The following is a 12,688-nucleotide window of genomic DNA, read 5'->3' as shown; positions in this document are numbered from 1 at the left end:
CTTAAAAATATCTGCTGGACTTGGTAGCTACTCTTTTCCAAAACCTCAATATCCAAATATGCAAAACGGCAGTGGTTTTTCAATTAAAAACATTAAAGGTATGTCTATAAAGCTTCAATAAGATCAGGAAAGTCTGGGTAGCTGCAACCCATCTAGTTCCTTACGTTCTCCTTCTACCTTGTTAAAATTATATTTTGGTTATTGAGTTGGAGCAGAGAATGTGTTCTAGATGAGGCGCCTGGGTGGCTCAGTTGGTTGAGTGTCTGACTTTGGCTCAGGTCACGGTCTCACGGTTCGTGGGTTCAAGCCCCGCTTCGGGCTCTGTGCTGACAGCTCCGAGCCTGGAGCCTGTTTCGGATTCTGTGTCTCCCTCTCTCTCTGCCCCTTCCCTCTTGCTCTCTCTCTCTTTCTCAAAATAAACAAACATTTAAAAAAATAATAAATTAAAAAAAAAGAATGTGTTCCAGTTAATCCAAGGAAGCATGGAAGATACCATGTCAATGAAAGATTCTGACACAGGTGTGATCTGGATATTTACACAGAATCATAACAGAAACATTTTAATTAAACACATTTTTTTCTATTCCAACCAGATTTCACAGAGCAGATGGCCATCCTTCTAACTCCATTTCTGTATTGGATGTAAGAGAGGGCTATCTTGAAAAGTGAACTTGTCACAATTATATACCTAGTCACATTGGTAACTTACTCAAATAGTCTTTTTTTTTGGTGCCATTATTTTATATTGTACGTACCCTTATCTTTGTCATGAAAACTTACAACCACAGAGTAAAAATAATTACTGTCCATTTGTTTATGAAACATTAGAAAGATGAACTGAAGCCAGATTATATTCAGATTGGGACCAATTAAGAAGAAGCAATACCTGGGGCGCCTGGGTGGCTCAGTCGGTTGAGCGGCCGACTTCAGCTCAGGTCATGATCTCGCGGTCCGTGAGTTCGAGCCCCGCATCGGGCTCCGTGCTGATAGCTCAGAGCCTGGAGCCTGTTTCAGATTCTGTGTCTCCCTCTCTCTGACCCTCCCCCGTTCATGCTCTGTCTCTGTCTCAAAAAATGAATAAACGTTAAAAAAAAAATTAAAAAAAAAAAAAAAAGAAAGAAAAAGAAGAAGGAATACCTTCATTGGTCCAACCTTAGTTCAACCTTTTGAAACAAAGAAACCAGTCTACACAGACCCAGGTGTCTGCCCTGGGAGCTGAGTTTCAGCAGGACTGTGCAGCCATTCACTTTTCCAGTACGAATGCACCACAACCACGTACAAATACGTCATCACACCAGTAAGTCGACAGAGAAATGCGACATATATGCGTTACCTAAATTTACCTCTTTCTTGTAGGTCATCTGCCTTTTCCCCCTCAAATGTCATTTTTACTTCCAAACATAGCTGCACTTGATAATTAGTTACATATTTTAAAGGACGTAAGAGAAATGGTCACTGGGATTTCAGAGGTTAAGATTGCCCTGCCAGCCAACACTCTGGAACACCAATGGCGAACCATCAGTCTTTACATCTAAACCCAGGGCGACTTAAATCAGGTAAAAGGAGGCTTCCAAAGCGTGCCAATCAAGGTTCAGCTCTGATGCTTGAATCACCTCCGTAAAACCGCCCCCAGACAAACATCTCTTCAGGTTTTAACTTCTTTAGGATGGAAGGCATGTGTTGCCTACAATTTTCCTACTCCTGAGTCTCCCTCTGGAAGATCTGTGTTTCTTGTGTTTCAGGAAAGTCGAGCTAACTTGAACTCCTTTCCTTCCCAGCTACTCAACCTTCCTTAATGTGACTCTAGTGTCACATGGCCTAGCATCATGTCATTGGCAGGTGACTGCATTCGAGAAATGCAGTAAGAGCTCTAGGCAAAGCTTGTACTGGAAGAGGACTACGGTTGTTCATGCAAAAACGGACCACACGAGCGATAAGAAAAAAATAATAATGCTAGGAAACTGGAGAAAAGTTACACGTGGAGAGAGACCACCACAGCTCCCCTCGGATAGTTCAAAGCTCCTCATTGTGTGTCTCCAACGTGAGGTGTCTTGCTAGCCAAGCTAAGAAAATGAAATCCATCCGCGATGAATGAAAAATAATCCATTTGGAGAAGAACGATACCAAGAAGTCAATAAGGAAAATAAACTCAGCTGTGGTGACAAAAACAAAAACAAAACACAGAGGTGGTAGGGAAGAACAAATTGTTGGGTGACAAAATGGTGAGGTGCAGAGCATAGGAAGTGTAGCCACCCTACACCACACCCCTGTTAAGACTTCCTCTTCTCTGAATGGAACCGAATATCAAAGCAATGTCAACACAAGCTCCTTGGTGGTCTCTTGTGACATAGCCTTCCCAGAATGACGCTATTTATGCCTATTTCTCAGATGTTCCCACTTTTAAAACTTTCTCACCCCTTTTGCTTTAAATGCATACTTTGGTGTCAAATCTTTTCCATTATGATGGCATAAATCTTTTTCAGACATTTTAAACTTTTCCTAAATGAGATTTCTCATGGGAGGTGTGAACGATTCTGATTTGGCAAACCCTCTTTCTAATTCGCTGTTTTCAAATCAACGAAGAACTGGGTCAAACAGCGCCATCACCGAAATTGAAAACTGTTGTATTGCTGCAAAAATCCGAAGAACAAACAGGGTGCGTGGATGTGTGGAAAAGGTGATTTTACGCAAAGGATGTTTTCCAGCTTCCTGCAAGGAGCTAATAAATGCGTGTCTTAGAGTTCACTTAGAGCGACCTAAGAAAAATGTTAAGCTTGGGTTAAGCACCGTGAGTCTTGCTCACCAGTAATATTAAAATAAAATAATCGATATCCTGGGAGTCCCTAGGAGTTAGCTGCTACATAAAATTCACCAAGAGGACATCAGCCCATAAGAGCCTTATGATATAAACACACGGGCAGAGAGCAAGCCTCCATTTTGATTAGAACGCAGGAGGAGTGACATTTGATGCAAATACCAGAGGCTCCCTCTTCTAGCAAGCTAAGGAAGATGTTTAAGCACAGCACTACAGAAGGCAGTGAGTGCATTCTCCCCTATGTGTTACAAGATTGGCCAACTGTAGTCTGGGGAGCAATGATGGACATATCTGAGGGACCGATGTGAAATTACCTACAGTTGTTAGCACAAGCAGAGAGAAAAGAGGGATTAAAGAAAAAACCACAACCAACAAGAGGCAGGACAAAAAGAAAGCCCTGTTGGAAGAAAGCAAAGTGGAGAACGGAGGTAATTCTGCAGATTCTTCATACGTAAGAACTGTGTTTGGGTAGGAACGATTCCGGCCATGGGCGTTGTGCCTACACACCTCTTAATTTTTTCTTTATGTTGAAAATCTACTGGCTGCCCTGTTTCTTTTGCCACTTGAAAATGGCATTTATGTATTTATTTTTTATATTACCAGACCTTGAATTTTATTTTTTATTATATATATTTTAAATATAATTTATTGTCAAATTGGCTTACATATGACACCCAGTGCTCATCCCAACAGGTGCCCTCCTCAATGCCCATCACTCACTTTCCCCTCCCTCCCATCCCCCATCAACCCTCAGTTCGATCTATGTATTTAAGAGTCTCTTATGATTTGCCTCCCTCCCTCTCTGTTTGTAACTATTTTTTTCCCCTTCCCTTCCCCCATGGTCTTCTGTTAAGTTTCTCAAGATCCACACAGGAGTGAAAACATATGGTATCTGTCTTTCTCTGCCTGACTTATTTCACTTAGCATAATACCCTCCAGTCCCATCCACGTTGCTGCAAATGGCATGATTTTATTCTTTCTCATTGCCAAGTAGTATTCCATTGTATATATAAACCACATCTTCTTTATCCATTCGTCATTTGATGGACATTTAGGCTCTTTCCATAATTTGGCTATTGTTGAAAGTGCTGCTATAAACACTGGGGTACAAGTGCCCCTCTGCATCAGCACTCCTGTATCCCTTGGGTAAATTCCTAACAGTGCTATTGCTGGGTCATAGGGTAGATCTAGTTTTAAGTTTTTGAGGAACCTCCACACTGTTTTCCAGAGTGGCTGCACCAGTTTGCATTCCCACCAACAGTGCAAGAAGGTTCCCGTTTCTCCACATCCTCACCAGCATTTGTAGTCTCCTGATTTGTTCAGAAAATGGCATTTAAAAGAAGGAATGACAGGGGCGCCTGGGTAGCTCAGTCGGTTAAGCGCCCGACTTCCTCAGGTCATGATCTCTCGGTTGGTGGGTTCGAGCCCGCGTTGGGCTCTGTGCTGACCCCTCAGAGCCTGGGGCCTGCTTCAGATTCTTGTGTCCCTTTCTCTCTGCCCCTCTCCTGCTCACACTCTGTGTCTCTCTCTCTCAAAAATAATAAACATTGAAAAAACAATTTTTAAAGAAGGAATAGAAACTGGCACGTGCAATTTTTGGTGAAAACCTATGACGGTCTTACAAATGTGAAGTTTTTATGCTGGCGGAGGAACCAAAAGATTGAGCCTTAAAACAAGCTGGGAATCCTTGGGGCTTTTGGAAGTTGGAAGGAAGATACGGACATAAATTTGTGGCTTTATTTAAATAAAAAGTATTGTGGGGGAGAACCCTGACCTTTGCAAAAGTCCCACAGCAAGAGGAGTGGGTCTACTTGGAACGAATGGCTCGGTTAAATTAAGGATGGGCTGACAGAAAATGGCTTTAATTATTCTTTCCTATGTCCCATTCTGCAGGCACTTTGCCAAGTACATTTTCAAAGAGAAAATGCAAACACAAAAATAAGATGCAAATGGCTCTCAAGTGTCCTAGTGTGTCTTACACAAATGTTCTGGGATTTTATTTTGGTTTTTAATTTTGCTACTTGTCCTTAAAAGCCATCACGTTTTTCAGAACCCTCTTAGGGTCGAGCACTTGAAAGTTCTTCAGCTTTCTGCGGGGCTGTCTGCCTATTGCCAAATGCATTTTTTTTTTTAATGTTTATGTCTTTACCATCAACTCAAACTCTTAAGTTCAATGTCAAATGGAATGGTAGAACTCTTTCTGCAAGATCAGGGAGAATCAAAATTCAAACATTAACTAAAAGATGTGGTTTCTAAAGGGTTATAAAGAGAAGGTGGGAAGTGTGATATACTCCAGGGTCAAGAGCATCTATTAGGAAATGTGTCACTTTTTATTCTTTATTCTTTTAAAAAGATAAAACGATTCAAAAGAGACTCTGTATTTGTGGAGTGTGATTATTGCCAGCTGTCTTTGTCTTGGATAATGTGTCAGGGTTTTGTTCCTGTTTACCTAAGTCAAAGAAAACAAGGTTATTGTGAAGGCTGCCCACGGCTGTTTACATAACATACCTCCTGATTCTGGAAACGAGTACTGTTTCCTGCTCAAAACCCAAAAGAAGGAATGGGACACATAGTATTCTTACACACTAAAATCAGAGCAACAGGTGTGATCAATAAAGCCTTAGGTTAATGAGAAATATCATTTCCACCTTCCCACTCTTAAACAACATTAGATTATTCTGTGAACTCACCGTGTACTTTTGCCTTTTCCTTTTGTCCGAAATACCATCCCCCTTTTCTCTCCTTTCTTCAACTAGTGAACACCTACTCATCTTCTAAGTGTTCTTAATTCCAGTGCCACTTCTTCCGAAAGATTTTCCCCAACTATGTCAGGCAGAAGAAATCACCCCGTCCCCTGCATTTCCATAGCATTTTATAAACACTCATCTTTTAACACATCTTATGTGGTATCATAATTCAATGTTACAAGGGGAATGCCAATGTTAGACTACCAGTGTCCCCTAGCAAAAGCCCTTGACTTATTCACCCTTCTGCCCCTGGTAACTAATGGTACAGAAACTGACATATAGTGGTTGTTTAATGCCTGTTCGTAGGATGGATGGATGGATGGATGGATGGATGAGCAAACGAATCCATTACTTGAAATCAATGCTATTGAGGCCACCTGATGTCACAATTATATCAAAATCATAAGATCTTATGGGATTCTTATGCAGGAGGCAAGAATAGACAATCACAGACAAACATAAGCCAACTTAAAGAAATTTCTAAAATCTTTTCGAGTTCTAGCATTCTATGATTTTACGGTTTTTAAACATTTAAGTGGTGAGCCATTTCCTGTGTCCCTTTGCCCATGGATGGTGTAGGATATATGAGGTAATGGAGTTGGTGTTATTATTTTTTTTTGAGATTTTATTTTTTAAGTAATCTCTACACCCAACGTGGGACTCAATCTCACAACCCCGAGATCAACAGTCACGCGCCCCACTGACTGAGACAGCCGGGCGCCCTGAGTTGTGGTATTATTTTAGCATAGTTCTCTCTTCACTGTCTTTTTTGAAGGTATCCTAGAAGTCAGTGAAGCAGACATGCTCTCTCTGTGGTCCAGCCCCATACTGGGTCGTTTCCTCTCTGATGCGGAGGCATTGAAGGGCAACAATCCCGGTCTGCTTGCCTCCCCCCCCCCCCCCCCCCCCCCCCCCCCCCCCCCCCCCCCCCCCCCGGTCATTGTGCCGAATGACTCACAACTGCCTTTACCTGAGGCTCTGGGAGAGTCAACTTTGTGTTGACTTTGGTTGTACTATTAACTACATCCTTTGATATCATCTGGAGCTTTCAAGATGAAGCACTTCATGATGTTTTCTTGCTAAGCAGATTTTGAATTTATATAGGAAAAGATGACAGGGACCAAAATAGCGTCTCTCCAGAGAAAGGAAGTTCACTTGGAGGTAAACATGGTAAATTCTGTTAAAAGATGAGGAAGAGGGAAAGATGACCATCAACACGTTCATGAGCAAAACAGAAATCTCAGAAGAGCAATGCCCTACGCTGGCCTCGATTAGAGCTTATTAATCCAGAAATTTCTCTACAAGGAAATGGAATTGCACTCTAAGGACGCAAGCTGATCGGTCACAAAGAGAAGAGATTTCCTCCATCAGAGTATCCCTGTGTAAGGGTTATGTTTGCATTCAGACACTTATTTGCTGTACAAAGATTTCTGTTTCCACACGAGCCTCCATACACGGTTATGCAGCGCCTCGAGGATTCTTCATAGACCCGGAGTGAAGATTCCATAAACACTGGGAATGTTTAGAACCAAGCAGAGACGGTAGTGTCTTCATTTCACACCCCACATGGGCCACACCAGTTGTGGTAAGGATGGCCTTGGCCTGGCACTTGTGACCTTTCCCTTAACTAGTGAAGTCAAATCACCAGGATTCAAATATCTACCTTTTGTAACCTGTGCCAACCACTAGGAAGTTTTCATGAGAAATATAACCAAAGCTTCTGCTTTTGACAAACTGAAATATTGATAAAAATATAAGATTAATATTAAGATATTTAAATAATGATGACCAAATGAAATGAAATGGTAGATTAATTATACAGTATGGCGTGGGGAGCATATCATCTTTTCTAAAGACACGTGCATTGGGGCGCCTGGGTGGCTCAGTCGGTTGAGCGTCCGACTTCGGCTCAGGTCATGATCTCACAGTCTGTGAGTTCGAGCCCCGCGTCGGGCTCTGGGCTGATGGCTCAGAGCCTGGAGCCTGCTTCCGATTCTGTGTCTCCCTCTCTCTCTGCCCCTCCCCCGTTCATGCTGTGTCTCTCTCTGTCTCAAAAATAAATAAACACTAAAAAAAATAAATAAATAAAGACACGTGCATTGGGGCTCCTGGGTGGCTCAGTCGGTTAAGTGTCTGACTTCAGCTCAGGTCATGATCTCACAGTCTATGGGTTCAAGCCCCGCATTGGGCTCTGTGCTGACAGCTCGGAGCCTGGAGCCTGCTTTGGATTCTGTGTCTCCCTCTCTCTCTGCCCCTCCCCCACTTGTGCTCTGTCTCTCTCTGTCTCTCAAAAATAAATAAATGTAAAAAAAAAAATTTAAAGGCACATGCATTTAGTGCAGAGCATGCATGAGGTTGAATTCTGACTCTGACTTTCTATTAGTAAAGAAATGCTCTAAAGCCCAGCTCTTTTTATTTTCTAAATGTTCACAAAGTTGTCATGAAAATGAGAAATAAAGTGTTTAGCAGCCAAACCTTAGCTATTTTTATAAGCTATAAAGGACTTCATGGAGGAGACAGAATTTCTGGCCATCTTCAAAGGATGATAGAAGTTGGGTAAATAAAGAGAAGTGGAGAATATACACCATTTGAAGAGTATCGTAAAACAAATTCTCCGAAGCCAACTGTTTCTCTTGCTCAGAAGGCAAAGGCTCAAAGATATACTTCAATTGTGCTTAACACATTTAAAGTTCATTTTCCTCCCAAATGAAGCATCACTTGTAATCTATCAGCCAAATACAGTGCAAGAAACCCCTCTCCACTTTCTCAGGTTTAATGGGCTAATTACTCCGGCTGAGTTCTAATCCCAGTTACTCGAAGCCTCCACGGGCGACTCTCTGTGATTCTTCACTCCAGATGTTATGAGGATTAACCAATCAATTTGAAACACCTTGTAAAAACATGCCAGGCTTTCTAATCCCTTTCCGAATTAATTCCTGTTCAATCCACATTTTTACTGCGATGGCTTTTCAGCTCCATGTGTAACGGTAGCGCACCTGACCCAGAAGTCCAAAATTCCTCCAGCCTGCTTGTCTTGCATTATTTTAATATTGCAGAAGCAGCAAAAACGGTGCTTCCAAACTCTACTTAAGCAAGGGACTTCCTGGGGAAAGATTGCTGGGAGGCTCCGCGCGGACCAATTTAGTATCGCCTCTCTTGTATTTAGTCCTACTTAGGAATGTGTTACCAAAATGTCGAAACCGTGCAAAACCAAGTTAAGATCACAGTGAGGATTGGACTTTGCTGCTTTAGTCATCTCAACTCCCACAAGATCCTGAGGTTCTCGATTTTTTTTTTCCATGAGAGGGACGTGTGAGCAATATTACCGATGTCCTGAGCGGACTCCTAGCTATGACACCAGAGAAGGTTGAGCCGAGCTCATTGCACAAACAGCCTTCCTCCGTCAATCTCATAGACCCCCACGGGCCACACTGCAAGCAATACCATCCTAGTATTTGGCAGAATAAACTGTTCCCAACCGAAGATCATCTGCACACATCTCACGGCAAATGATTAAGCTCAAACCAAAGACCCAATCCGACACACTACCAAGTTCAATGGGTCGATCGGGCCAGGCAGAGCACCAAAATGAGTCCCTTTGGCAAATATTTCTTTTCCTACTTGATGTGTCCACTTCTTTTTTTTTTTTAACCTTTATTTATTTTTGAGACAGAGAGAGACAGAGCATGAACGGGGGAGGGTCAGAGAGAGAGAGGGAGACACAGAATCCGAAACAGGCTCCAGGCTCTGAGCTGTCAGCACAGAGCCTGATGCGGGGCTCAAATTCACGAGCTGTGAGATCATGACCTGAGCCGAAGTCAGACACTTAACCGACTGAGCCACCCAGGCGCCCCTTGATGTGTCCACTTCTAGTTAACAAGGAACAAGACTTAGTCACACTGGTATCTTTTTTTTTTTTTTTTTTTAACTTTAGCCACTAATAGGAACGATGTAAGTTGGTCATTTTCTAGAACTCACTTCTCACAGAAAACTTTTCTGTGGTAAGAGTTGTAAAGAAAATCCCCAATTATTGTTTGGGGGGGGAAAAAACCAAATAGATTTGACCTTGAAGTAGTATTGTATAACTATTTCCTGGATGCACAGCATTTCCAAGATACAGCAGAGCAGTGATAACTTGGAATGTAAGCAGAAAGGACCGTATTTTACTGATGAAACTACTTTTTCTCACTGTCCCTTAATCGTGCTATGGTGTAGCTAGATATGTTGATGCTGACAATACATTAGGATCTTTTTTTAAAATATTTATTTATTTTTAAGAGAGTAGTAGAGACAGAGCGTGAACAGGGGAGGGGCAGAGAGAGAGGGAGACACAGAATCCGAAGCAGGCTCCAGGCTCTGAGCTGTCAGCACAGCTTGGCTTGAGCCCATGACCCGTGAGATCATGACCTGAGCCAAAGTCCGATGCTTCACCAACTGAGCCACCCAGGTGCCCCAAGGATCTTATCATTAAAATATATTCACTTCATACACACCCACTTTAATCTTCAGGAGAACTCATGGAAGCATCATTGCCAGGGTAATGCCCTATTTATTTATACTGGCACATAATTACAAAAAAACCCAAAAAACAAAAAACAAACCCTTAATTTACAAAACTTTGTGCAAGGACACCGCAGATACAGCCTTGTAGATAAACCAAAGTTCCCAAAGAATTAAAAACAGACATGAATCTGATTTGAGGAAGAAAAAGAAAAATTGTCAAAAGCTTCCGACCAGCAATCCTGCCTCAAAAATGCAGAAGAGTCTCGAAATGGTGACGCTCATCTGGCCGTCATTTCTCAAGAGTAAGCTGTGCCAGCAAAGTCGTTAACAAGGAAACCATCCGCTCGGCCCACGGCCTCTGCCTGCTTGCCTCACGTAACTCAGAACTCTCTTCCCTGAAGCAGAACTTATCTGACATCTCCATTGCTGCAGCCTGGGTCAGAACTCTCCTTTGAAGGGGTTTCAAAGTAAAACAAGATAAGAAGTACCTTTTCAAAAAGAATCCTTCCGAGGGAGTCCTGTGATGTGAAAGTGAAGTGCAAGAACAGAGATGTCTTCTCAAGAGCACTTTCTGGTCCCTCGAATAGATAAGAGGAGTAAACTCACCCAGGGGTGGGGGTGCTGGGGACAGAGAGTGCCACCAGATAAGAAACAGAGGGTGTCTGTTCTCCCTGGAGGGGACCCATTCGGTGACAACTGCCGTTGCGGACAGGTCTCCTGTCAACCCTGTTAGGCCACCGGGAGTCCAGGAAAGACAGTGAAAGACAGACGTGTGGAGTCCCGGAAATCTGTGAGCCACAGCCTGCTGGTAGTGTATGAACTGGGGAGAATGCAGCCCAGCTCTCAGGGAGGGAAAAATACTATAGGCCTGCAGTTAACAGTAACTGTTAACTCAAATTTTCCTCTACCTTTTCCCTCCAAACCACCTCTTTCTTGGAAAAGAAGCAGCAGGTGGTGATAGACCGGGGTGCCCCAGGAAAGGCTCGGGGGGCTGGGGAGTGGAATGGCCCCACCTGGGCTGAATCACCTAATGAAACATGTTGAAACCGTCACAAGATGTTTCTTCTGAGATTGACAAGATTAGGACTGGCCTGGCCTGGCCATTTTCCCCCGGGGCCCTTGCTGAGAATGAGGAACGAATATACGCGGGGAACAGCTCCATCGCTGTGGACGCGTTTTGCATTTGGCCATGGCAGTGCTGTTCTCTATCCGGGTGCCATTGTTTGGGAGACCGAAGGCCAATGGCCCACATGCTCCTGGGCACCCAGAGAACCCTGTCAAGGGTCATCAATCCCTGAGGGAAGACAAAGGTTTGCAAAAGAACTGGAGGCTGGTCTGAGGACAGGCTTGAATACAGCACTCTCTTGGTGGTATGATTCCGGAAGATGGACGGTCACGTGCTCTCTGACCATCTGAGCTAACCCACAGCCCTTTGCTATTGACCTTGGCCACTAGGTTTAACGATACAGGGCAGTGTTTGCCTTAACTAGATTTACTACGGTCTCTGCATACAACTCATTCTTTTGTGTGTGGAGTTTCCAAGAATTTATTCTCTTCAAAAAAAGCTACTTTAATGTTCCTATTTTGTCTGTATCCCTAATTTACATAGTTTAAGCCATTAAGACCTTGATGTCCCTCCCCACTGCTTTTTAAAAATAAGTTTCCTTTAGTTTGTTTTCTTTCTTTCTTTCTTTTTATCCCTTAAGTAGGAAAACTGGTCATATAAGACTTTGAAATAAATTTGTCAAGTTGGAACCGTTGAGAATTTTACCATATTCTTTGGAATTTGGTTACTTAGCTGCTGCTTCTTCTTCTTCTTCTCCTTCTTCTTCTTTTTCCTTTTCTCCTTTTACTGAATGAATAAATGAATTTTTAATTACAGAGTTAAGTGTGGGGCTTCGTGGTGTGTAATTTTAATTCTCTGAAAGTCAGCCTGAACCCACCACTGGTCTTACCCCATGGCAACTGTCAGCGTCGGACTATTTATTTATTCTACAGTTATTTAAAAGTAATTCTGTAAATTACCATAAATTCTGTAAATATTTCTCTTTTTTTTTAACGTTTATTTATTTTTGAGACAGAGAGAGACAGAGCATGAACGGGGGAGGGGCAGAGAGAGAGGGAGACACAGAATCGGAAGCAGGCTCCAGGCTCTGAGCCATCAGCCCAGAGCCCGATGCAGGGCTCGAACTCACGGACCGCGAGATCGTGACCTGAGCTGAAGTCGGACACTTAACCGACTGAGCCACCCAGGCGCCCCTGTAAATATTTCTATAAAAGGTTGAGTCATACTATTAAGACATGTATTTAAGAGGTGCCTGGGTGGCTCAGTTGGTTAAGCGTCTAACTTCGCCTCAGGTCATGATCTCACAGTTTCTGGGCTCAATCCCTGCATCGGGCTCTGTGCTGACAGCTCAGAGCCTGGAGCCTGCTTTGGATTCTGTGCCTCCCTCTCTCTGTTTGCTCCTCTCCTGCTAGTTCTCTTTCTCTCTCTCTCAAAAACAAAAACACTTTAAAAAACTTGTACTTAAATTGTCAGAAAATGCCAAAGCATATAACACAGGACATTAATTGTAAAATTAAGGAAATTGATGTAATAGAAATAGTAAAAACTTTGAAGATG

At 42.8% G+C, this 12,688-nt stretch overlaps 1 non-coding gene across 1 annotated transcript; it reads left to right on the top strand.

The window, feature by feature from the left end:
- The first annotated feature begins 236 nt into the window (after nt 1–236).
- Nucleotides 237–321, top strand: TRNAQ-UUG. Its single transcript has one exon. It is a non-coding gene; the product is annotated as a tRNA-Gln (tRNA).
- The last annotated feature ends 12,367 nt before the right edge of the window (nt 322–12,688 follow it).

This window comes from Panthera leo, chromosome A1 (genome assembly GCF_018350215.1).
Source record: "Panthera leo isolate Ple1 chromosome A1, P.leo_Ple1_pat1.1, whole genome shotgun sequence".
Lineage (NCBI taxonomy): Eukaryota > Metazoa > Chordata > Mammalia > Carnivora > Felidae > Panthera > Panthera leo.
Note: the sequence above shows the minus strand (reverse complement) of the source record. Positions and strands in the feature narration are given on the sequence as shown.